At 42.6% G+C, this 27,766-nt stretch overlaps 1 protein-coding gene across 3 annotated transcripts in view; it reads left to right on the top strand.

Moving 5' to 3' along the window:
* Positions 1–5,606, top strand: part of Dgkg (diacylglycerol kinase gamma) — a 199,803-nt gene extending 194,197 nt beyond the window's left edge. For 2 of the 3 annotated variants that reach the window (XR_007347933.1, XR_007347931.1), the window contains one exon: positions 5,465–5,606. The gene's annotated coding sequence lies outside the window, so the exon portion shown is untranslated. Of the gene's footprint in view, positions 1–552; positions 795–5,464 lie in introns of all 3 variants that reach the window. The other variant, XR_007347932.1, reaches the window with a different exon arrangement.
* Positions 5,607–27,766: the final 22,160 nt, after the last annotated feature.

Raw genomic sequence — 27,766 nt, 5'->3', positions numbered from 1 at the left:
GGGGGGGCGGGAAGGACTGAGAAATCCGAAAGAAAGATCTTACAGTTGAGCTGATGGCAAAACAGAAACATCCAGGTATTCATGAAATTGTTATTAAATAACAGCTATCATTTAGTATCTAGTTAAAGTCCATTCCTTTTATAACCACTGTGGAACTTCACAAGAACCTTGTGAAGTTGGTTGGTGCTATATGGCTCCCTATTTGACAAGGGAGGACACAGAGAGAAACAGGGCACATCTCATAGTAGCAGATCCAGGATTCAGATCTGTCAGTAGCTGTCTTCAAAGCCTGTGTTCGTGCCTGCGGTGCCATTAATGATTCCCCTGAGCTTCAAGCACCGTGACAGGTTTACGACCCCAAAACCATAACCCTGTGTGTGGCTTACTTTCTCTCAAACTTGACACCCAAGTCCCTCTCTTCTCTCTTCCATGGACCTGGAGAGGAAAAAATAGCACTCTTGTGAGTGGATGCAGGGGCACCCAGGAGCAGGAGAAAAGCAGTTATGGGCATCAGAAGGCCCATGTGCACCTTCTCTCCTCCCTTCCTCTTAGGTCCTCATTCCCAGATACCAACTGGAGTGTGTCCTAAGACTACTCAGAGAAGAAATGGCCAAGAATGGATACCCAGTGAAGAATTCATCTGGATCAAGTATTCACACAGCATTAAAGATTCACGGAGATGTAGTAAAGATCAAGGGCAATGAAAAGAGTTCAGGCAGTCAGACATTAGAATTCAGTAACTGATATCTAAAGGTGGAATGAAGATTTGAAGTGTCCTTTTACAAATCTGTTGGGTGAGTCATGATTTGGGATTAAAAAAAGACTGCCTCTGGAGCAATGCGAAAAATTGAACATTTTTTCCTCTCGAAACAATGAAATTCTTTTAAAAATGGAGACTTAGGAAGAATGACAAAAGGAGGGATGATAAAAATGGTAATTTCTTTTTACCTTAGATAATAGAAAAGGAATTTTAAAACCCTAAATAAATAAATGGCAATCCAGAAGAAATTTCCAGAAAGTCTACATTTTCTGTTGAGGGGCTGGCTACACAATAGTACCTGCCAAGTGATTAATGAACTTTTTTTTTGTCTTTTTTTATTTTTTAAAGAAAACTGATACCACCAATCATTAGCCAAAATATGACATGATCTTCAAGAAAAGTTTTCCTGGTGAATATTTCCTCTCTCCCCAACATCCCTGAGGTAAAAGGATTGAGCACTAGATCTTTTAACTCAGAGGACCAAATTTTCATGAGGTGTTAATAATAGAGGGTGTCACTGACCTGCTATTTGTGATTCACTACCTTTATACCCTTCTGCTCCTAGGCATTAAGGTAATCTTCATCAACCTTCACCCCCACATCTACTCCCTGACTGCCTCTTAACAGCTCTACAGGCTGAACATACGCCTTGGAACTGGAACATCTGGAAATAATTTCTTTTTTATGAACAAGTTAAAATATACTAAAAAGTAGAACCTTGAGTATGTACCCATCATTTAGATTTAACAGTTATTAACATTTGCCATACCTGTTTCATCTTTTATTTTTTTCTGACTGAAAATTTTGAAGGTAAATGATAGGTATCATGACATCTCACACCAAAATATTCCAGCATGCCTCACCATGAGAGATTCTTCCCTTTTTAAAGTAATTTTTATGAGTTCATTTTAGTTATAAATAATATTAGAGTTCATTTTCACATAATTAATGCAAGCCGTGGAATATAATTTGTTCCACTTCAGTCCCCAATACTTTGCCTTTTCCTTCCCTCCTCCCTTCCTCTCTTCCTTTCCTCTATTCTAGTGATTTTTCTTCTATTTATTTATGTTTTTTTAAATTAGTGCATTATGGATATACATAAAGGTGTGATTCACCTTGGTGTTTTCATATTTGTACACAGGGAAGTTTGGTCAGATTTATTCCTCCATTCCTCATGGGTGGGGAAGATCCTTTCTTAAGCTTTAAAAGATTGTACGTATCATCCGTGTTGCTAGAGGAGAATTCAAGGTGTTGTGCATATGAGCTCAGTTATTTCCCAACTGACGGAATCAAGTTGGGAATGAAATAAATAGATATTGATCAAGGTATCACCCAATCATTCATGAGGAGAAAGTTTTGAGTGGAACCCAAGGAAGATCTTAGCTGTATTCAAAACAGTCCTGGTTGAGCTGGAAAGAGGAAAGTAAATGGCATATTCACTAAATTCTCAAAAATCATTAGACAATGTTATAAGCATTAATCATGCCAAGAGAAAAATGTGAAATACTTAAAGGCATTACAAATTCACCTGAAAAAAATCACGTTCTTATTTCTGAAACAAAAATTGCTTACAGTGTTAGGTACTGAGTGACTGGGCACCATATTATTTTGAAAAGCTTAGAACAATAGAACATCATATCTACAGGTTCATTTATTCATATAAAACGCAGATAGTTATCACCTCATCATGTGAAGATTATGAAACTAGACTGGGGGAGGGAGTCGGCTGCTGAGATATACAGACAGATCCTCCCCCTCCGCTGGGGCACAGCTGAACTAGAAGTATGTCAACCCCCGAGAGAATGTCTGGGAAGCCTAGTTGAAAAGTCTTGGCTCATTTATGCAGAGATGATTTTCAGTACACAAAGTATAAGCCATGCTTGCCCCAGGGACGAGAGTGAGCTGACTGCAGGTGTTCTGGACAAGATAGTGGGTAAGGTGGTTGGTTAATTTGTTCTCAGAGATCCAATGGCTTAGTGATTCTGCCCATGAAAGGGAAGCAGGTGACACCAGTGACAGTAGGTTCCAAAATGTTCAGCCTGCCTCGGTCAATAAATGAAATAAAAGTTTCCCATTTGAGCATAGCCTAGGTAGCACCATCAACTGGAGACCAAGGCCTGATACTCAATCAAAGCCTGACTCTCAGCCTGTGAATGGTGGACCTCACTAGGCTCATCTGATTCCTCAAATATAAGGAGGAAACCTTTCTCATCCATACCCCAAGTGCACATCTGCATTCCTTTTCTCATTAAATACCCCACCTCTCCCACGGCTGCCCCCACACCATGGGATTCATGAGATCCAGCACTGTCTTTGCTTTCCTCACATGGACACCATGAGGAATGAAAGTCTACATTGACTGGCACAGAGAGGAAAATCGCTTTCATTATCCTGAGTGTGATAACATGTTTTCTTCCCAGAGTACCCCCTCTTCATAAGAACACATCTCTTCTAAGCTCCCACCTCCTATCTAACCCCTGCCCCTGAAGCTCAGGATCTGCTGATGGGCATGAAAACACATGAGCTCACTGGAGCTTATATAAGAGCTCTTGGCAGGTCTTCCCGAGACGGATGGCAGGCTGGGTCTCCGCACACTTGCATTTGCCTTGCTTAGGCAGTGTGATTCTTTTTTTTTTTTTTTTTTCTCTCTCTCTCTATCTGTTTAGAACAGAGAGGCCTATTTGCACCCTTGCTAATCAGTCATTTTGTAGCAGGAAGGAGAAAGCACAGTGTTTCCTCCTATTTCCCAGTGATTCCATTGGGCACAACTTCCTGAGGGGGAAATTGGGAACTCAAAACACAAAATTCATTTGAATGTGTCAAGCCCCCACCTTTAGTCAGCTGTTGTCCGTTACAGGGCCATCCCTTTTGGGGTCACTGCAGAGAAGCAATGAGAGAAAAGAGGGGGAAACGGGGAGCCTGAAGGCCAAGGCTCCTTAGCATCTCAGAGGACTCCAGCTCCAGGGTCCTTTCCAAGATGTCTGTCAGCAGGACTAAGGCAAAGGGAAAAGCAAAATAGATGGGAATTTCAGTCTTTCCACAGAGGAAGAAATGTCTCAAAGGCAGGTTCTCTGCAGGAAATGGATCCTGCCTCCAGTTGATTTGGTGAGAATTCCCATCCATTCCCAAACTACATTTTCTTGAAGGAGGAAAGAAACTTCTGGAAACTACTCAGGAAACTCAGAGAGGTGCAGAATGAGAGAAAGCAAGGTATCCATGAGCCAACCTCCAAATTCAGTGGATATTTTCACAAGGCCTCCAAGAAGAGAAGGAGAAGTTTTGTGTCAGGATTTGACTCTTCTGCCACTGGAGAAAGGAAAGGAAGCAGGAAGACCTTGAGGCCCTGTTCAGTGCTGTATGACCCACTCAGTTACCTTGGGCCTAGCAGCCCTGCCGCTCTGTCAAGGAGGACACAAGGTCACAGCCTTCACCCTTTCTCCTTCCTCAGTTTCACAGCTGTGTTCCGAGGCACTTCCCACCCACAGCAGTGGGTGGGGAAACCTGTCCTTCTCCCTCTGCTCAGCATTGAGCAGTAGGGCCAACTCTAGTTTCTACAATGACACCAATTAACAATAGGGACTTGGGCCACTAAGACTATATTGTGCTTTTTCCATATGTAGAATGAGGCTGGATAGAATGATTCACGCATGCACTCATTGATTCATCAACAAATAATTTGTTTTTAAACAATGTTTATTTGCCAGGCACTGTGCCCTAATCTCTTAACATGTCTCATCTCTTCTCTATCTTTTCCTACCCTTACCCACCCTGAAAAATGATTTCTTCCACTTTTCCTTTTATTTTCATGATGTTTCTCTTCACTCTTCGTAGCCCCCATGATTTTTGTCTGTTTGTGTAGAGTGTTCATACAAAACAAAACAAAACAAAAATCCAGAAGATCAGAAGGGATTTTAAAGAAACATCTGCCCACTTTGCTACCTCCAGCATACCTGTGCTTAAAAGGCCCAGGAAAGATCAGAGGACACACTCCAGAGCCCAGCTTCAGGCTGTATCTCACAGCTTCTCCCATAGACAGCTGTCCTCAGTGTCCAACTGAAATCCCTCTGTTCACTACTATGCTCCTTCTCTACCTCTTGAGTCACATCACAGGCATAGGGTACTTTATGGGTACAGCATGGTTGGAAATTTTAATGACATAGTTGAATATCTCATACCACGAGGATATTAGTATAAAAATAATAGACTCAGTGTGTTTGGTTTCTGTAAAATAACAAAACAAATGAAAGCTCATTAGTAGAGCCCTGCTGCAGTCACAGTTTCTAACAGACCATCTCAATTAAGGTGAAAAGTCCAATGATCAGGGAGTTCTGGAATCTGTCCCCTAGGGTTGGAAAGGCCCTTACTTACATATCAGTCCAACCCTTCACATGGATTTGGTAGCCAGCACAGCGTAAGGCCTGCTCTTTGTTGATTGTAGTTGCATGACAAGTGCTCACTTGGCCCTTGTTCCTGCATAATACAGAGAATTACTCTCCAAAGCCATTTCCCCAGGCCCCTGGGTAGGAATCGAGTGAAGTGTATGCCTGGACAGAGCCTGATGCTCCAGATGTTGTCCTTTTTGATCAGTGCCAACCTGCCAAGGTAGTCTACAGTCTCTAGAGAGACAGTGTGACCTAGTGTGTCAGTTACCCAATAAAAAGTCTGACTTCAAAATCTACAGCATTGTGTTTCTTTCTTCTCCAGATGGCAAGAAGCTGGTGACCCAGCTACAGAGAAGAGGCTTCACAGCAAGTTGCTGACCCAGCTTCCAGCACAGCTGTCCTCCTCCATAGAATGGGAAGAAGTAACCTTTTATGCTTCTCTGTGCCATTGACCTTAAGGCTTGGTGGGTATCTCAGGGAAAGAGTTCTTGTTGGCAAATAACACAATTCTGAGAAGCCTGCTTACAGTGTTCTGATGGGTGCTTTTCTCTCTCTGCAGAAAACAAGTGAGAGAGAGCCTTCTATCTTGGAAAAGTTGGGCAAATGCTCCATGGAGGTTGTTGGGGAAAGGAGCCAATCCACGTCCCATGAGGGGATGAGGGATGAAGCCCTGCCTAGAAAAACAAGAGCAACATGGGGAGTGGGCTACAGTTCTGTCTCAGCCTTGTGGTCTTGGACATGACCTTTAGCCTTCTGGGACCTCTCTTTCTACCACCTATTAAGTGAGGGAGCTCTAAAGACCATCCTGCATCAGTGATTTTGCCTCCCCCTGGGGTAAATGCTGCAGCCATAGGAGATAAGGCAGGTTCCTTGTCCTCTTGGGTTTCCAACTAGACCCAAGGCTTCCCCCAGCCCTGCTGACACTGAAGGGCTCCTCCTAGCTCCTCAGCCAAGAATCGACTTTCTTTTCCTCTCGACAATCGATTATATTTGGAAACCAGTTCATTTGGGAGGCCCATCATGAAACACCACAAAGAAACTCTTTAGTAAGCCCTCCACCTATACACACAGACACACACACACACCAAACCCTGAAATGTAAGTGTTTTCCCTTCTGTGTACCAAACTTCTTTTGGCCCTTTCTACTTGCCAACAAGTTGGGAGAGAGTTCAATCCCACAAGGAAATGCATTGCTCCCATTAGGGAACTCACAAATCCCACATGTTTGGGGGTGACCCTGGGCACGGGCTGAAGCTAAAGATCCTAACACACTTCAACTGCAATCTATAAATGCAGACTTTACCAGCCAAGACTGCAGCAGAAACTAATTAGCACAGTGCCAGGGTCCTTCCCTCCCTGCTCTCCCACCTCCACTGCCTCCCCCACCATGGACTTGTTGTTCCCTAACAGCGGTTGCCTGCTCAAGCCTGCCTGTCTGCCTGCACAGAGTGCTGTGGACTTGTTCTGTAATGCACTGTGTGCGTGTGTGTGTGTGTGTGTGTGTGTCCTGACTCTGTGGTTTACTGCAAATAAAAATGACAGCAGATGACTGGCCCCTGACCTCCTGATGGTTTCTTTCCATGTCATTACTTGAGAAACCAGGATTGGCTGATCTGTTACAGAACTCTGGGGATGTGCATGCCTGCCCGGACTCTTCTGTAACCTTTTCACAGTTGCACACTGCCAGGAAGGTACCTCTGATATGCCATGGCTGAGAGGAATTGAAATTCTCTGTTGCCACTTTCTTGGTGTTGAAGGAGAGAGAAAGGAAGCCAAAAACCCTATTTAATAAGCCCCGCTAAACACTTTATATACGTCATCACATTGACATCTGAAAACTCCCTTGTGAAGTGGTGAGCATTTTATAGATGGTGAAACAGAAGTTCAAAAACAATGATTAACTTGCTCAGCAAGTAACACAAGTAACCCAGTTTTCTCTCATACCCCCAAATTCAAGGTCTTTCCTCAAAACTAGTGTTTCTCCAAGTGTGGCCCATGAACTGCTTAAATCAGAAATACCTGGGCTCCAGATTCCTGCGTCCCACCCAGACCTTCTGAGGCATGACATCTAAGAGTGGGACTCTGAAACCTGATATTTTATAAGCTGGGGCTCCAGATGGACATTGTGCCTATGGAAGTTGGCACCCACTGCACCATGCACTGCTGGAGGGCAGGACCGTTCTCAGAGGACCAAGATAAGTCCCAGCTTTGGAGTAGCTCAGAACCTAGAGTTTACCCACAAGTGCCTGTAGGCAGAAGAGGTCCGGTGAGGAAGCAGGTCTGGAATGAAAAGAGAGAATGGGAAGCCAGGCAGGCTATGTGCTTTACTTCAGAGTTGGCTGGGCCCTCACCCCAGAATTCAGACCCAGGAGCAAATCCACCCACTAGTCTACAGGCTGCGGTTGCCCTGAGCCAAGGGTTCAAAGTCTCACCTGGGTAGGGCTGGACAAGGAGGAGTGGGCTCCACACAGCAGCCTCAGGGGCTGGGCCTGCTGTGGGTAGCCAGCCTTGGAGGATAACCATGGTTGCAGTGCTGTTGGCCAGTCTCCTGGATCTGAAGAGCCATTACTGTTGTCTCTCCAAGCTCTTTCTACCACAATTGACCAACAAGGCTCCAGAGGCCTCAGAACTCATGCCCTGAATCCTCAGACTCCTCCATATCCTTGCTGTCCTTTTTAGAGCTGGGCAAAGACTCTGACCTCAGGGAAGCTGACCAAGATGTTGTTACTCTTTTCTGCCCATTTTCCCCTCCTTCCACCTGGATCTGCCAAGTTTTATTTTGACTAGGTGGAGGTTTCTGAAATGATGGTTGGGAAGTCCAAGGTGGGGCACTGTGAAACACATCCATAATTGCTACATGGGGCAGAAAAAAATACTAGAAATAGCTCAGCTACCCACTCATCTGCAGAGATCCAGTGAGCTTCACACTCGTCCTGCTGCAACACTAACTATGCATGAAAAATATTTCTTTCTGGAAAATGGTTTTTCTTGTGTCAAGAAATCAAGAAAACACCTCTTGTTCAGAATAGGCTATCACCAAATCAGCAAAACACTTAGGACGGTAAAAAGTAGTTCACGATAGAGAATTCTTAGAGTGAGATTTTTCTTGAATCTCTGTAGCTAACAAAAGAATTATGTAAACAAGGAAAATGTCAGTCCATTCAAAAGCAAAAGCCTTTAGTGGTTGTGTTTGCATTTTGAACTATAGCTAAGAATAAATGATGCCTATTCATTCGCTGTAGTATTTACAGGAGTCTCCAACTCATATGATTGTGTTCCTGCTCCATCCCCCATTGAACAGGTTACCGTGCACCCTTTGGAGTAACAAAACTGCCTTTGTTTTTAATGTTCCTCCCTCCTACTTTTCATTAACCAGACTATCAATTATTACGGAAATATTTCTGAATCTAAAACCCCAAAGTAATTCACAGAGGGAGCAGAAAGTCAACAAAGGCATCAGAAAAGGAGAGGGAAGCAGATCAGAAAGAAAGATCAGAGAGATCAGAAGAACATTGAGGTCTTCGAATTGGAAGGATCACTTGATCCAACTTCTTACCCAAAACAGAACTCCTGTAAACAGCCCCTTGTCCCATACATAGCCCCTGTGCTTGAAGACTTCCACCATGGGTGACTTGCTACCTTCTCAGGAAGTTCACTTAGGAGCAGCTCTCTGAGCTTTAGGTAGGCTCCTATTGCACCCAAACCTACCTCCCAGAAATTTCCACCATTAGGTCCTGGCTTGGCCATTTGCAACAGAGAAGAAACTTCTCTTGTGCAGAACAGCCTTCAGATATTTAGAAAGAGCTACCTTGTCCTAGCTAAGACTTTTTACTTTTTTTCCTCCAGACTAAACATCCTCCATATCCTTAAATCATTTCTTATATGTTATAACTCTCAAATCCTAAGCTACTCTCGCAACTTTCTCTGGAACAACAACAGTTTGCCAACGTCCCTCTTAAAATGAGATTCCCAGAATTGAACATAACACAGTGCCCCAGAAACAGATGGATAATTACAGAGCCATATCCCTTGCTCTAGATACTACATTAGCTTTCTTTAGCAACCATATCACCCTGTTAATTCATCTTGTTCTCACATTTGACAAAAATCTTCTATACTCTTATGAATGACAATAACTACCATTGGTGTCTTAGTCAGTTTTCTGTTGCTATAACAAAATTCCTGAGGCTGGATACTTATAAAGAAAAGAGATTTATTTACCTTGCAATTCTGGAGGTTCAAGAACATGGCACTTTGGGCTGGGGATGTGGCTCAAGCGGTAGCGTGCTTGCCTGGCATGCGTGTGGCCCGGGTTCGATCCTCAGCACCACATACAAACAAAGATGTTGTGTCTGCTGAAAACTAAAAAAAATAAACATTAAAAAATTCTCTCTCTCCCCCTCCCTCTCCTCTCTCTCTTAAAAAAAAAAAAAAAAAAAAAAAAAAAAAAGAACATGGCACTGGCTACTGCTAGGCTCTGGTGAGGGTCTTATGGCAAATGGCATCACAATGGTAGGAATGTGTATGGAAAACATTTCATAGTGAGACAGGTTGTCAGAGAGATCTGAGGGATCAAACTTGCTCTTTTATAATAATTCACTTTTGTGGGAACTAATCAGGGTCTCATGAAAGCTACCTTAATCTCTTCCAAGGGCAACACCCCCAATGACCTAACCACCTCCCATTAGACTCCACCTTTTAAAGGTCCACAATCTCTATACCACACACTGAAGACCAAACAACACCTGAAACCTTGGGGCACAGACTACATTCCAACCATAGCAATTGCTATGATGCTTCCAGATGACAAAGTCCTTTCAGAAGCATGCTCTCCTTTGCTCTTCACAACCACCCAGTGGGGCTGATTAAAAATGAAGGAACAGGGCTGGGGTTGTGGCTCAGCGTTAAAGGGCTCGCCTAGCACATGTGAGGCTCTGGGTTCGATCCTTAGCACCACATGAAAATAAACAAATAAAATAAATGTATTGTGTCCAACTACAACTAAAAAATAAATATTAAAAAAAATGAAGGAACTAAGCCTGGCATGGTGGCACATGGCTGTAATCCCAGCAGCTTGCAAGGCTGAGGCAGGAGAATTGCAAGTTTAAAGCTAGCCTGGACAACTTAGCAAGAACCCTTCTCAAAATAAAAATGAAAATGGGCTGGGGATGTGACTCAGTGATTAAGCACACCTGGGTTCAATCCAGGTACAAAAAAAAAAAGAAGGAACTAAGGTTTTTCCAAGGTCACACAATCAGGCCTCAGCCCTGAACCTGCAATTCCAAGTACTCCTCCAAACACACCCATGCTGCCTTTTCACTTAAAGTACTATTTGACCAGAAAGTTCTCCCTGGTTTCATTTCTTAAGTGTCTATTTAAATTTGTTTTTATGTTCTATTTTGTTTTGTTGATATCTGCTCATCCTTTAATCTGTCAATGTCTTTTTGATTTCCATTTCTGTTACCAGAAAAGACACTGGGTCAGAGAGAGCCAACAGCAGAAGAGGAATAGATACCAAGCAAGAGGAGCTGCTGGGAGGGAGGAGTGGGGAAAAGAGCATCTCAGACAAGAACAGGCAATGTGGTGTGGAAATGCACGTGGAATGAGGGGATCTGGAGGAGGGGATCTAGGCTGTCTGCTTTGGTTGACTCTGCTACCCTAGGCAAGCCCAGAGCGGGTATCCGAGTAGAACTACTCAAATCCCAAGACCCTTCCTAGTTCCATGAATCTAATAGCCTTACCATTAATTCAAAGTTCTCTTTTAATCCACTAAAGATATTGAAAAGTAGACTTCACTAGATATTTAATATGACTTTCTTTTGCTAAAACAAGGAAAAGTAAGGATGGCTAGCAACCATGGCAACAAGCAACAATTATTACAACTGATTGCCAGATCTAGTTTTCTTTTTTCTTTCTTTCTTTTTTTCCCCTTTTCTTTCTCTTTCTTTCTTCCTTTTTTTTGGGGGGAGGGGTTACAAAAATAACCTGTGAAGATGTAGAACCCAGAAGGTCAAAAATCCTCAAAGAGGCTAAACAAGGAGTTCTCCAGCCATGTCACCTTCTCCACAGCATCAGAGAAGTGAGGCTCTCACAGTGAACAACCCTCCCAACAGTGGCCACTTAGGTGATGTGTGGAGGGAGAGAAGCTCCTGCACATCAAGCATTTCTTATGTGTCTCCCTGGGGAGGTCACAGGACAAATATTTTTGAATCATTTCATTAACATGGGAAATATCCCATATTTTTATTTTTCTGAAGCAATACATTCAATAGAAATACAATGCAAATCCCAAGTTCAAATTTTCTAGTAGCCACATACAAAGAGTAAAAAAGAACAGAAGAAATTAATTTAAGTAAAATATTTTTAAACTCAACATAGTCCAAACACTATCATTTCAACATGTAATCAACGTAAAATATTATTACTGAGATTCTTCCCATTTTTCGGGGTGTACTAGGTCTTCAGAATCCAGCATGGAGTTTATACTTGCAGCACTGGCCTATGGTTAGCAGCTCCTGTATTGAACAGGGATCACGTAGAGGTGATCCCATAGCAGCTGCTGCTTCCTATCATAGCACTTCTCAAACTACATTGTAATTGCCTCTTTCATGGTCTGCATTTTCCAACAGATTGGGTGCCCTGGGAACACAGGGACTGTGGAGTTAACTGGTGTGTTCCTCAACTTGAGCTTAGCTTGACATGGATGTCATAGGCCTTTGATGAACATTTGACTAGGAAGTAAGGAAGGGAGGAATACCAGGTAACATACATTATCAGTACAAGGGAGAGCTTGGATTTGAACCTAGGGCTACCTGATGATAAAATCCACCTTCATTTCTCTGTCCCAGGCTGCCTCCTAAACTTCAGGAAGCACATAAAAAGTGCCAAACAGACTTGGTTTCAAATTTCAGTGGGTGGCCATTAATGGGGTTATGGCCGCGGTTTGATTACTTCTCTTAGCCTTATTTCATCATTTGCAAACTACAAATAATAATATTTTGCTCACAGGGAACTATGAAAATAACATGGGATGATATGAATAGCGTAGTACCTGGCAAACATTAGACTTTCTATAAATGTTGGTTTCTTTCCCTGTCAAATAAAATGGAAATAAGTAATTCTTATCTGGCCAAGGTTTAATTACAAAGTAGCTTTGACCTTATCTAAAAAGGGGAAAGTAATACAAAGCACACCAAAATTTGAGAAAGGGAGCCAGCTCCCACCATCTGCCTTGTTATTTGTTTCTTTAAAAAGCTCCACAAAAATTGCAGACCCAGCCAGGGCAACCCATGCATTGTAAGGAAGCCAGAGATCTCCTTGCTTTGCCAGTAGGTAGATGCACGTGGCAGTTATTTCCAACATTTGCCTCAGGCATTCTGGCAGGTAAGCCTCCTATGTTCCAATTCCAGTAGAATCAAACTTTGCTATTCTGAGAGCTATAGAGGTTGGAGACTCAGAACCATTCCTGGCACAGCAGCCCAGGTGGAGAAGGAGCCAGTAAGTGCTCAGAGATTCAGTTATCTATGGCGGAGTCCCCAGTCCATGCTGGGCTTTGATCTTCAGAAAAGGCAACAGCTCTTCTAACAAGATTCTCGCAGGAGCTTAGGATGCCGGACAGAGTAGGGCTGAAAAGGTGCCATTGTGTGGATCAGAAAGTACTGATCAAAATGTTAACCTCTTTCCCAGCTTATTTACTTGCCCTTGTCTCTCCCTTTGCACATACCCTCTAGAATTTTCCCTTTTCTGCACCTTTGCTGGCCCAGTACCTACTGGGCCCTCCACCTACCCTGACACCACTATCCCTTGACCTCATTGATGTTGGCAGTACAGTTTTCCTCTCTCATTTCTACCACCATAATGACTAATAGACACATGTGCCTGTGCACACACATACACTCACACAACAACCACAGCCATCACTGCCACACTCACATTCACCACTGCCACTACTTACTATAGACATATACACACACATTTACTACCACCTCCCACACTCATAACCCCCCAGAGGCATGTATACCCCACCATCATACTGCATACCCTACACTCTCCCCGCTCCCACTCAACCCTCAACACACAAACAGAATAATTGCCCATCTCAGAACACTTTTTTCTACTGAGTTCTGAAGACTCCTTGATTAAAGTAATTAATACCAAACATCTCTTATCTCCCTACTTGACTTTGAGCCCCTTCGGGACAGACTCTTATTTCTCTGTTTATTTCTGTAACTTGCATAGCACTTGCTTAGTACATGGTTGGGGCTCAAGAAATATTTCTGAATGAACAAATGACTTCATTAATTAATTCATATGTGTCTATATGGTCAAATGAAGTGACCCGGGAGAACTGATCCTGTGCGGCCTTGCAGCCATCTTTGGTGGCTGGTCCTGATCCAATGCCTCAGTCTCATTCCAAGGGAAATATTTGTTCTGTGAGCAAATAAAACGTGAATAAGTTCTAATCTGTTGAAAAGATATAAGAGCCGCCTTCGGCCTCATGCTTAGGTCTCTGAGGGCACTTCAAAGAACTGCGAAAATAGAATGTCCAGTGGTAGGGTAGGAAAGATGTAACTCTTTCCTTCCTAGAGAGAAGGGCAAATGAAGACTGTCTAGCAAATTTCCCCTTCAACCTTGGTAAATAATTCCTGCTGTGAGCCTGTGAGGACCCCAGTCACCACAGGCCTCTCTTCCCTGTCATTCCTCACACTCAGAAGTGCTAAACCACTGCAAATTGGTAAACCAGTCTGGAAAGCAGTGTGGAGATTCCTTAGAAAACTTGGAATGGAACCACCATTTGACCCAGCTATCCCACGCCTTGATCTGTACCCAAAGGACTTAAAATCAGTTTACCATAGTAACACAGCCACATCAATGTTTATAGCAGCTCAATTCACAATAGCTAAACTGTGGAAGCAACCTAGATGCCCTTCAATAGATGAATGGATAAAGAAACTGTGGTGTAGATACACAATGGAATATTACTCAGCATTAAAAGAGAATAAAATTATGGCATTTGCAGGTAAATGGATGGAGTTGGAGAATATCATGCTAAGCGAAGTAAGCCAATCCTAAAAGACCAAAGGCCAAATGTTCTCTCTGATAACTGGATGCTGATACATAATGGGGGGATGGAAGAATTTTGATGAGGCAAAGGGGAAGGAGGGGTGGGGAGAGGGCATGGGGGCAAGAAATATGGTGGCATGAGATGGGCATCATTACCCTAGGTATATGTATGACTGCACATATGGTGTGATGCTACATTGTCTACAACTAGAGAAATGAAAAGTTGTGCTGCAATTGTGTACAATGAATCAAAATGCACTCTGCTGTCATATATACCTAATTAAAATAAATAAATTCATTAATTTAAAAAATAAATAAAAGGGATGATTAAAAAAAAAAAAGAAGTGCCAAACCCACGACTTGAAAACATGCAGACACACACTCACACCAGAAACCTTTACTTCTTGTCCATGTTTAACTAACGGGGAGAAGTCCAGCTCCCAGAGATGTGTGTTGAACCTCACTGCCCCCCAACTTGCAAGGATTACATGCTAATGGATTTTATGTGCCTACATGTGAACAAACATGCAGAATGAAGTCAGGAAGAACAAAAAAATCCTAGTTATAAAAAATTAGGAAGAGTACTTTGTGTTTTGTTTGTTTCCTACTCAGGAATTCTTAGAAGTTCAGAACCTTCTGTAATAAGCTGTCATCGGATACACTTGTTTCTGAATCTGGCCTCAGGTTTGATTGCAGGGTTTTCCAGCTTCTGAGAGAGGAATGCAGTGTTCCCTTAGCCCTCCCTGGCCTTTATAAGCAGGGGCTAAAAAAAAAAAAACAAAAACACAGTTATGGAAAGCTGATGTGTACAAATTAAACCATTTATTAAATGCCTAAAGAGAGATGGTTTTAGATCCCTGTAGTGGGTTCTGAAAATATAACCCAGGATTTCCCCTTCATGTCCTAGTTCTGTAAATCCAAGTATTCTGCATCAAGCTATCCTGAAGTCAGGAATACCTATTTAGAATTCTAGGTTAAGAACAAGCCTCAGGGATTTGGGGGTACAGCTCAGTCAGTGGTAGAGTGCTCACCTAGCATGCTGCCATTTACTAATCCTTAGTTTGTGTTTGAATCCTCTCAATGAGTTGCAAGTGTGGAATAGTAGTGTCATCTTCTGCTCTTTTTTTTAAATGGTGCATCATACAAAGTGAGACTCAGAGAGGTCAAGGAAGACAGCCTGCATGGAACTTCATGAATGATATTCCTATTATTTTGTTATTCAAAGTAACTGCTATTCTCTACCTCATTAGATCCTCTATTTTTATACATGTGATTTAATTTTAAAAAACACACAGTACTAACCCAGTCAATTCAAAAGACTTTTTGAAAACCTCTTTTTCCTTTGAAAATAGATTGTCTCTTAGATTCTTCCATTACAAAGTGGAATTGCAAGACCTCTTTAATGTATTCACAACATTCCTGTGCTGAGAATTTTCCCCAGGAGCCAGAGTGACAGTCTCTAACTCACCCCTCCCTTTGACTGACAGCTGTCATCCACAATGGGAAAGCTACAATCCTCATCTAAATAGGCAACAGCATCTGGCCAGATCTCCTATAGTCATACCTATGCTAACACACTCATACACACACACACACACACACACACACACATACTCACATGGACACAAAGATATTCATTGTAGCAAATTGGGAACAGTCTAATACTCAACTCTAGGGAAACGATTAAGTAAATGATATTATAGCCAAAAGAAGGCATATTAGACAAATCTTAAAAATGGAATTTACAAAGAGTGTTTAATGCCCTGGAGGCATGCCTATAATATAATGCAAGGAAAAAAATGCAAAGTTATATATTAAAAAATATCTCCATTATGTAAAACACCCAAGAAAAAAGACAGGGAGGAAATATGTTTAAATGTTAACAGTATTCATTTTTAAGATGATGGATGCTTGCTAGTTTATTTTTAATCATTTAACAAATTTTTCCTAATTGTACACAATTGGGCATGTAATGTTTTTGTAATTTGCAATGGTTTTAAAACTTTTCAAAGACCAAACTCTTCATTTATGTGAAACAAGAAGACTATTTAAAACAAAACAAAACAAAAAACCAATTTTGGAGGAATTGCAAAAAAGTAAGATTATTAAATATCTGAAACCACTCTGATTGGGATTAGGCCATAAATTCAAATTTTTTAAAAGTACCATGATAGATAAGCATGCGTGCCAGTTGAAAGAACAATTTTCATTTCCGATCCTACTCCCTTACAAGTACTGTACCACATCTTTTAAAATAACAAATGTAACAGCCTGCAGGATTCTGTTACTTGGTCTGCTGTGGACTTGGACTTGGATTGTGTCTCACAATGGCTTGAATGGATCTCTACCTTTCATGTTCAGCTCTGATGAAGGACTCTTGGGAGAAAATCCTGGTGGGGATCAGGGGAAAGGGTTGGCGGAGGAGAAAATATGAGCTTCCACTGCTCCCCACTCCCCCCCCCCCGCATGCCACTGATGTGGAGTTTAGTCAATTACTCACTGAAGGAACTTAAAGCTTTGTTCTTTCTCCTATCTCTCCGTCAGTGCACAGAAAACAGCAGCAGAAGGACATACTGGGTTGATTCCAACCATTCTGAGGCACTGAGAGAATTGGTAGCCCACAGACAGCAGTCCCTGTTCTTCCTGTGGCCTAGTCCTGTTCTCTGCACTGTGAGGTGTTTTGGGCCAGGACAAGGAGGCGAATGAGGAAGGCTTTTTCTGTTTCCTCTACGTCTGCAGGTTCTGTACTATCTGCTTCTCATCCTCTGCTCTGATGTACTTCAACCCCCCCTTTGCACTCATCAGATTTGTTTTGCTCAAACAACCCTTTTCCGCTTGTCACTCCACTACTTAGAACTTACGGAGGCTCCCTCTTGCTGGAAGAACCAGACCAAAATTCCTCAGATGTCCAATATGCAGTCCTAGCCAACCCCCACCAGACTCACCTTCCTCTGCCCTAGCACAACCCCATTCCCAACCCTGTCCCTCTTACCCCCACCCCCAGCTTCCAGCCCAGCCCTCCCTGTCCTGCAGGTTACATATCAGTGACCCACAGAATTTCCATCAGTTGGAAAGAAATGTTCCCTTACTAGAAGGGAATAATGGAACCTTGTCCAAAATGTGCTCAAAGATACAATTTTGCCAATATTAAGTTTTTCCCATCAATTTTTGTTAAACCTTTGGCACCAACAGCTCTGCCTATCTCTTGTGAGAACCCACAGATGGCGAAGTGAAGGAACAAGTCCCTGGTAAATAATGATGGAAAAGCCTCAGGGACAGCCCATTATGTGTCCTTCCACAGCTTGTTTATTTCACAGACACAGCTCATGGTTGTGGTTTTGTATGTACTTGTAAAATAAATTCCCATTTTCTACTAATAAAATTATGCTTGGTTGGTATAACAATTAAATACTATATATATATATATATATGGCATTATGACGAGAAAAAGCACTCTGTTAACTTTGCAAACAATCGTGTCAGACATATTACACACCAATGTGTCACATACTCACCCATTTGTGACTTTATGATACCATTCTGTCCATAATCTCCCTGCCCCCTTTTGTGCCAACGAATACTTGAGCATTCTGCAAGATCCTATCTTTCTGCCCTCTGTACTGAGATCTTACAGAACTCCTTTAATTTCATTGGAAATCAGTGAAGAGACACTAGATATCAGAGAAAAGCAGCTAAGAAGAAACCTATATAAGCTAAGTAAAACCTATAGAAGAGGAAATAACAAATTGAGAAGAAAGTTATGGGAACTGCTTAATATATTACAGAGGATATTATTGTGGGTCTTATTAAAAAGGTCAGTGGTGGTCATGAAAGGTTTGTACATAGTGGTTGGGTTCAACCAGACAAGAAGCAAGAGAACAAGATGCATTATGTTCCTACTCTATGCCAGACACTTAGCTAGATGAGTCTTAAATATTCAATTTATTCTCCTCAGGAACTTTAAGGTTTGCATTATAATCCTTATTTTATAATGATAAAACTGAGGCTCTGAGAAATTAAATAAATTGCTCATGATGGATGCTTAGTTTGGATCCATCTGAGAGGATGGATCCTGAGAGGAACTGAACGTCATTGTATACACTATCTCACTGAACAGTCCAACAGCTCTGTGAAGTATTATTCTCATTTTTCAGATAGGAGACTTATGTGCAGAGGAATAAAATGTCCTACATCAAGGCTCACCTAGTAAGCAATGATGGAGTTGAGATATAAAGTGGGGCTCTGGCTCAAGTTCATGGTCTGTTCACCACATCCCAGATGCCACAGAGAAACACAGAGAGAATTTAGCAGCTTCTAGAGAAGGTGATAAATCTGGGAAACAGAGAGTTAACTTAACCCACGGAAAGTCTTTGCATAAGGAGCTGCTTCCAGATACGAGTCTAAGGAGCTATTATCACATTACTATATGGATTACCTAGTTACCTTTACAAGGTGTACACATAGTTGTGTTTGAAATGTACCCACATTCCAGTCAGGAATGCGTGGGTTGGAACAAGTAAAACATGGATCCTGTAATGAAAAATTACATCTTGTCACTGAAGGCAGTTTAACATATAGGGAGGAAGAGGAAGACCATATTTAGTTTTTATATTCTATTGTGACACAGAGAGACCCTGTCAGAGCAGGCCCTGAGATCAGCTTTCAGATTTAAGATGAACATTCCTAAGTGGGAAGGTCCAGATGAAACCCAGATAAATATACAGAGCAATTAGGTTATGCAGCAAGGAGCAACAAGAGTGTGGAAAGATTTCAAAGGTGGTTCAAGCCAGAGGATATGTGAACTTCTCCCAACCAAGATGCTACTTGAGGAAGAAAATTCCTCAATAGTAAACCAGAAGTGAAAGTTCATCTTTCTCAGCTGCCTAAAGGAGCCCCTCCAGGCACACCAGGGTCTATCCCAGGAAAACCAGCAGGCCAGATGAAAAGTAAGTAACCCAGGAATGAAGCCGATGCGCCCTCCTTTTGGAATCTGAAGCTCCCATTCTTTCCAAGCCAGAGGAGAAATGGAAATTATCCGTCTAACGTCTTCAACGTTGCCCAATCCTAGTGGGTGAGGGGGACCCTGTTGGAGAGAGAATGGGGGACACAGGTCAAATGAGACAATGAAGAAGCAGAACTATTCCCTCCAAACAAGGCTGAGATTCCAAACAGGAAAATGGGAGATTGGGGTATTTTTGGTGCATGTGAATTCCTGTTGAGGCTCAAAACCCCATTAAGCTCCAGGCCATCCCAAGTCTAGCCAAAATGAAATTCAGTGTCCCAGGGCCCAGGTTCTGCTGCTAAGGATGTAAAGCACTTCCCTTGGCACATACCTGAGCCATTGCAGAGGCCAGGTTATCAGCTCATTTCTTCCCTGACACATGGGCACTGCAAGAGCTATGTACCTATGAAACTAAGTCCACAAAGGATAACCCAGCTGCCCCTTTTCTCAGTCACAGTGTTTTGCTGTGTAGTAAAAATTGCTCATCCATTCACATAGTTAGTCAATCTTTGGTGACCACCTGCTAAGCACCAAGTGATGTGTTAAGGGATGAAGAATTCAGACAAGAATCCAACAGTGTTCCTATTAAAGGAATCTGTCCCATGGGTAACACAGATGTATGAACAATGCAGTATGTGCTTGAATCAGGAGCACCACAGAGGAAAGGATGTTTGAAGCATCTTTTGGTTGATTTTTAAAAATTTAATTTTTAGTTGTAGATGGGCACGGTACCTTTACTTCATTTATTTATGTGGTGCTGAGGATTGAAACCCAGTGCTCCATGAATGCGAGAAAACCACTCTACTACTAAGCTACAACCCCAGCCCCGGTTGATTATTTTTAAGCATCTGTGAGATGTATCCTAAGATTATACAAAGTGGATATTCATCCATCCGATGACAATATAAGACACCTAATGGCATGTACCCCAAATTCTCATTCTAGCCCTCTCTCAGTCATGTCTCCTCCTAGTGGCAATATCCAACAGGTTAGCAAGCCATTGACATTCCCCTGGACATGCCAACTATTGCCAAGCTTGTGTGTGTTTGGTGTGCTATTACCTCTACACGGAAAGCCCTTCTTACCTTAATCTGCTCTGCAAGATTCCAGTAATCTATCATTCAAGGGCTGACCCAAATGTCAACTCTCTTTGGAGTCTTCCTTGAACCTACAGAAAGTACTCACTGCTTCTTCATTGTACCCCCAGGACCATTCACACACCTCTATTGCAACATGTGTAAACTTTGTACAATAGCTACTTGTTCCTGTGCCCTTCTCCCTCCTCCCATCAGACTGTGAGCTCTTCTCCAGGTAAGCGCCAAGCTGAGGACAGCAGCCACTCAACAAATGTTTATGGAAATGGAAATGAAATTTACTGCTCTGTAAACTCCCATGTGTCTTACCTTCAAAGGGACCTATTATAAATGCTAGCCCAGCCCCCTCTGAAAGGAGAAAGGTCTATTCACCCTGCAATGACCACATGCTCTTTACCCACTTATTGTTGGGATCCTATAGTGTTATGGTCAGGGAACAAGGGGAACAGGAGGAAGAAATACAGAGTATAATAAAATCCAATTTGTGGCTTTTTAAAGGGCTATCATGCATACACCCAAATATGATTATCTTGGCAATAGAAAATACTTAGAATGATGTACAAGAAACTATTGGTAATGTATGATTTTGGAGAATGGGTCCAGGCTAGGAGATGGAGATTTGATTTTCCATTGTATACCTTTTAATGATGTTGAAATTTTTGTCATGAGTCCCTATCATTTTTCAAAAAGATAAGACTTTAAAAATGAGTCTTGTGCTTATATGTGTGCTATATGCCAATGAAAGTAAACAACACACAAAATAGGTCAAAATTGAGATGGCTGAGCATTACCTCACACTAAGCTGATAATCCCTCTTGGGAGTTGGATGCCGACCTCTCAGCCTCCTAGACATTCAGCAATGGGACAGCAAGGAGATGGAGCTAAAATGTGGTTTCTGATGGCTTTGTGAACACCTGTATCCTGCCATGAGGCAGGGAAGAACAGACAAGGATCTGAGCACCTCCACAGTGCCAAGAAGCCAGGGCTGTCCTCAAATGGGATGCTGTTCTCATACTTTGCATATTTAAGCATTGTTTGGCTTCTCAATGGAAGAGAGTGCAGAGAAGAGAGAAAAGCAAGGAGTGGGAATAATGAGAGGTTTTCAAATTGTTCCAGTTTAAATCAAGGTTGCCTTCTGTCCCCAGAGTGAAGGGCCACACAGACAGACCATTAGCAACATGATCAGAAGAGGGATGAGGATGTACTTGTTTATGAACACTGTGGTGGTCAGACTGCCTTGGGTTAAAAAAAGTAGTCTGGATGCCCCCATTGGAAGACAAATGATCAAATCCACTGATGGGATATTTCATCCGGGGGCTCAACTACCAGTTGGCCATTGTTGATCTTCCCTCTGCCCAACTCAAAATAAATACAACCTCCTCCATAGAACCCTGGAAGAGGTGGGCACTTACAGACCAAGCCAAGAGCTGAAACGTCCTGCCTTGCCAGTCTCTCCAGCTGCCACACTGAAGCAGGCCCATGAGGAGAGAAGCATATGCCAGCTCTACCAGCCCCTTCCAGTGGGACTGCTGGGAGAGGCCAAAGCAAGGCCTTTCAAAGTGGACAAATTCTGAATTAACCTACTCTTGTGTTGGAAGTAAAGTATGAAGATGTCACAGCAAGGGTTAACCGCAGGTCATAGGAAACTTGCCACCAAGGGCATAAAAGGAAGCAAAAAGAGGTCCCTGAGCCATCAAAATAGATTTTGCCAAGTCTACACATTTAAGTTCTTCCGCTTCCTCCCTGGAGTGAGCACTTCAGCTCTTACTCAGAATCTGTGGTCTCTTTCTCTAGGCCCCATTTCAAACTCATCTGGTTTCTGGTTTTTAAGCTGGCAAGATCAGAGGCAGAAAATTACTGTGGATATGAGGAGCTGGAGAAACCATGTCTTTAATGCACTGAGAAGTTCTGATTGACAAGATAGAGAAGAAGCAGGAAAACTCTGAAGATCAGATATAGGGTCCCACAACAGCCCAGTGGCCTGAGGATCCTTGATGTGAGGCAGGTAGTTCTTCTTGGGCCTCAGAGGTAGAGCAGGATACTGGCTCATGACTGGCCAGGAACAGGCAGCTCTGTCCCTGTATGACCTGATCAAAGGTCCCAGGGGGCTCTGGAGAGACTGCTGGTGATTGGGATGTTACGAAGCTTCTAGTGCAGAGCAGGACTGGCTCTGAAAGCAACGGGAAACCATGAGAAGTTTTCAGATATTTCCATCCTATTTGTTTTTGTTTATTTGTTTGTTGTTTTTTAAGGTTTGGGGCTTAAGGAAGAAATCCTTCAGCCATCAGGAATCCAAATTCCTCAAACTCCTCCAGGTTTTCTTGATGTTTGTGGATGTTTCATAATCTCTAACAACTGAGAGTTAGAAGACACAAGAGAGAATGTCTTAGATCAGGAAATGAACCGGGAAAGGAATTGAGATCCACATCCCCCTCCCTGCCCCAGGCTCTAAGGGTCAAAGGTCAAGAACATGCATTTAACCTGACTTGATCCTTCATGAGAAGTCTCAGACATGTTTTTAAACCTCTGACTTTCAACCTCAGTGTTCATATCAGCAAACTGGGTACTATCACTAACTCTGAGAGGAATCAGAAGACATTAAATAAGATATTGTATGTTAAGTATCTAGCCCGGAATCTAGTATATAGGTATTATTAGTAAATGCAATTTCCATTTTCTTTCTAAAATAGCTTTCATGAGCCAGGCACAGTGCTACATGCCTGTAATACCAATGACTCAGGAGGCTGAGGTAGGAGGATCGCAAGTTTGAGGCTAGCCTCAGTCATTTAGCAAGACTCTGTCTTAAAAAATAAAAAGTGATGGGGATGTAGCAAAGCAGTAAAAGGTCCCTGGGCTAAATCTTCAATATCAGAAGAAGAAAAGAAACAAAAATACAAACAAACCAAAACTGCTCTTTGAACACAAATCCTTGCTAGCCTGGGATAATAATTCAGAAGTTTGTCTGGAGTTGCTGGAGCAAGTTTCCAAGGATCTCATCTGGAGTGGCAGGTAAGCAGCCATCCCCAAAGGCAAGATGAGACAAGATGATAAAGTGAGAGATTGCAGGAAATAAGGCAGCGCAGTAAAGTATTAAAGAGCAAAATCTCTGTTCAAGATCTGCATTGAACTCCTGATTTCAGCTCCAACTAGCTGAAATCCTTGGGCAAGTTTCCTTACTTCTTTGTGTTGCAGTTTTCTCATCTATAAAATGGGGATAATAAGCTGGATACAGTGGTGCACACAAATAGTCCCAGCAATTCAGGAGGCTGAGGCAGAAGGATGTTAAATTGGAGGTCATCCTAGACAATTTAGTGAGACCCTATCTTAAAATAAAAAAAATATAAAGGGCTGGGAATGTAGCTCAGTGGTAAAACACTCCTGGGTTCAATTCCCAGTACCACAAATAATAACAAAAATAAAATAAAATAAATGAGGATAATAATAGGATCTACATCATAGTGTTATTAAGAGGACCAAATGGGTTAATCAATACAGAGCCCCAACACAGGGCCTGGCAGAGTGAGGTGCTTGCTCTTTCAAGGCTGGCTGTTGTCATTAAGCACTCACCACTTCCACAGGACTGAGAAAGCACAGCAGAGCAATTGACAGCAAACTCTGGGAGAGGTCTACTTTCTGCATTTCTCCTACTATGTGCTAGCTATGCAAGCTGGAGCAATTTATTGAATCTTTCTATGGCTAAGCTTCCTCACCTGTGAAAAGTGGAGGTAATAATAATAGTACCTCATTCAGAGGAACTAAGTGTTCTAACACATGCGAAGTGTTTAGCACAGTGTCTGACTCCTGTGAATTCCCCAGGCATGTGAGCTATTACTATTCCCTGGCTATGAGGAACCCTGGAGGCCACACGGCCTCTGTTTATTTAAAGAGATTTTGAACCTATAAGATTTTATTTTCTTCTTTCACTTTTTAGGGTATTTATTTCTGATTTTTTGGGGGGGCAGGGGGCGGAGGGGACTACAGATTGAACCCAGAGGTGCTTAACCACTGAGCCACATCCCCAGCCTTTTAAAAATATTTTATTTAGAGACAAGGTCTCACTGAGTTGCTTAGGACCTTGCTAAATTGCTGAGTCTGGCTTTGAACTCAACAATCCTCCTGCCTCAGCCTCCCAAACTGATGGGATTATAGATGTGCACCACCGCACCCGGCTTTATTTCTGAATTTTAAAAAGAAAGATAGACTTCTTTATCTTTCTCTCAAAGACAAGAAAATATTTTCGCACCTTTTGTGCCCTGTCTGCAAGTCCCATTCTCCTATGTATAAGAATGGAAAAGAACCTCGGAGTCCATGTGCTTGCACCCCAGATACTAGGCAGGCAACACACTCACTGCAACATTCTAACAGAGGAAAAGGAGGCCTGCTCACAAGGTGAGGGCCCAAGATCATGATGTGGCCACATTTCCCATCACACTGGTGACTGCTCAAGGCAAGGTTGCTTGCTGGTCTTACATGTAACTTACTTTGGCATTTTAGGGGAAACTTTAAAAGTAGCCTTCTAGATGGAAATGCAAGCTGTCAAACAATATAATTTTTTTGGAGGCAATATACTTTTTCTTTTTCTTTCTATTCTTCCACATTGTTTCCCTAAAGAAACAGTGTAAACTGAGTGTAAAGAACAAGAGTCTAGGCTGGGTATGGTGCCACATCCCTATAGTTCCAGGGACTCAAGAGGCTGAGGCAGGAGGATTACAAGTTTGAAGCCAGCCTCAGCAACTTAGGGAGACCCTCAGTCTCTTAGTGAGAACTTATCTCAAAATACAAAACAAAAAGGACTGGGGATGTAGCTCCCTGGTAAAGGACCTCTGGGTTTAATCCAGAATAACAACACAACAAAAACAAATAAACAAAAAGCTAAGGGTCTAGTTTTCTTATTGTGATTAAATGAGTTGCTACAACAAAAGACAAAGGCCAGACTGACACTAGATGAATGTTCCAGAGGAGATAGTCTCTCTTTTTTGTTTTCTTTTCCAGTTCTTTCTCTCTTTTCTGGAGGAGGAGGAATGATAATTAGGACACATGCTCTACAAACCCTCCAATGTAAGTAATGGTCTTAGGAAGAAAGCTTAAATGTACTAGACAAAGAATTTCTAAATACTGACCCTTAACTCTTATAAGGCAAAGATAACAAGAGAAGGAGGGTGGGATGAGAATGGCTGTGGAAGCAGTAAATCATAAAGAGGAGAAGAAAAGAAGGAAGAGGTGTGGAGGGAAGACAGTTAATGATAAGGAACCAACCGTAGGACCAGAGTTGGTCTGGCGTGATAGGTCATCATGCGCTGTACCTCCATTTCCCATGCTAGAGCCAAGGTGGCTGTCCAGGGTCAGACCTCCTGGTCCAATACAAGGCTCTGAATTCACAGAATCATAGCCTTTGAGAGCAGGTACAAACCCCTGAGTTTATCTGTCCTGGCCAGTACAGTAGTCCCTCTATACTACCCCAGATTTTTCTGTGGAAATGTCTTCTTTGATGAGAGACTCATTTATTACTACCTATGGGTTTCTGTTGTTGGACCATTCCAAACAATCCCAAGATCTTCTTAACACTATACTGAGCCCCCCTATGTCCTCTACAATTCTGGGTTCAAATGATATTTTCTGGTGGCCTACTTAGCCACAAAGGGATATATGGGCTCTGGAGTGTGACCACCTTGGTTTTTACCCAGGTTCAGCAACTTCTGCACTAGCTCTGTGACCATTAACAAATTAATCTTTCTGTACTTCAGCTTCTCATCTATAGAATGGAGATATTAATAGTACTGACCGAAATTAGATGATCTGGGGAGAATTACGTATGGCACAAACAGATCATATGTTCATGCTCAGTAAACTAGAGAACTGTAGCTACTGAAATTTTACACTAGATCATGGGGTTATCCAAGGCAAAAACTGGGCCTTATTTATCTCTGTAACTTTTTTTGTGTGTGTGTGCCAAGCGCAGGGTTTGGCTGAATATTTTATAAAAAATAAATGATACTGGATGACTAAACAATTAAACAGCAGTAACTGTATTCAAGCATAAATCCCTGTACATCATCTTGGGTCTATGACAACCTCCTTTTATAAAAATCTATCACTGAATTCTTCCCCTGTCCTCAATTTAGCTACTGTTTGTTGCTCCTCAATCTAGAAATTCCCATCTTCTCTTCCCAAGGTGGGATGGAGAGCCTTGGCTCAAGGCAGATGTCACAAGAGCCACCCTTCAGACATCAAGTCCAATCCTGTAGAGAAAGTCACTGTGAAGTGTCTTGCCCTGTTTTCTTGTAGCTAAAGTAATAAATTGGGATTGATTTGTCCTGGTTTTTGTGGTGATCACATGTGGCCCCATGGGGTACAAGCCTTCTGAAAGCCTGGGGCCCAAAGGAAGAGGAATAAGAAAACTCTGGGAGAATCAAGATCACAGAAGGCTGAGAGGGAATGAGATAGGGGAGTGGCAGCAGTGGGGAGTAGACAAAGTAGGAAAGGAAGAGGATCTGGGAGCTAAGGGACTCTGCATCTAGCCCAGGAGAGGGAGCCTGCAGGAATGTCAGCAACAAGCTGGAAGGTCCAGCTGCCAAACTGAAATGGCGCTGCCTGTGGAACAAATAAAAGTACTAAGAGAAAGCTGGAGGAGGAAGCACAACGCTCAACCAAGAAATTAAATATCAAGGAACTGCTCCTTAAAAGTTCAGGCACTTTCCCATACATCATCTCCTGCCTATCCAGGTCTCTGGCAAAGTCAGCCTGGTGGCTGCTGGGCTCCCATCTCATCCCACTCCACTGTTCCTTAGGACACAAACATTTTAAGGTCTATAATCAACACACTAAATGTCCACACTGTTTGATACACCAGTGAAGGTAGAAAAAAAAAAAAAAGTGGGCAAATCTTGACTTAAAAAAAAAAAAAAAATCCCCCTGAACATCCACACTGCATTACCCACCGTGGGGAATGGGGGGCGGGCAACCCCAGGGTTGGCTACCCTAGGACTTCCTTCACTAGGGGCTCTCTCCTAACATGTGGTACCTTTCTTCCCCCACCTCTGACACACGGGGTGAATGGCAGGGCACACAACCGAACAAGAACAGAAGTGCTCCCTCTTAAGCCCCCAGTATCCTGGGGAAGAGGCCCCAAGCCTTCACGGGAGAGGGGTAGAGGGGGCGGGGAGGGGGCGGTTGTAGAAGATTGCTTGTTTATTTGTTTCCTGGAGCACCCTGTTAAGGATCTCAGCAATTGCAGTTAGTGCCCTATAGTTTGGCAAGCAGAGCTGTTTCTCGTCGTTCCCAGCTGCACGGGATCTAATTCGCAAATACACCATCTTGCGTTCAACACTTAAATGGAAAACAAGCAGCCCGGGGAGGGAAGCAAGTGGTCTAACTCTGCGTGCCCCTTTCGGAGGAATTTATATTTCTAGGTTCTTTGACTAGCTGGTGCCAGCTGAGGAGAAGATTTCATTGGCCACGACCCTCA

The sequence above is a fragment of the Marmota marmota genome, unplaced genomic scaffold (assembly GCF_001458135.2).
Source record: "Marmota marmota marmota unplaced genomic scaffold, marMar, whole genome shotgun sequence".
Taxonomy (NCBI): Eukaryota; Metazoa; Chordata; class Mammalia; order Rodentia; family Sciuridae; genus Marmota; species Marmota marmota.
Note: the sequence above shows the minus strand (reverse complement) of the source record. Positions and strands in the feature narration are given on the sequence as shown.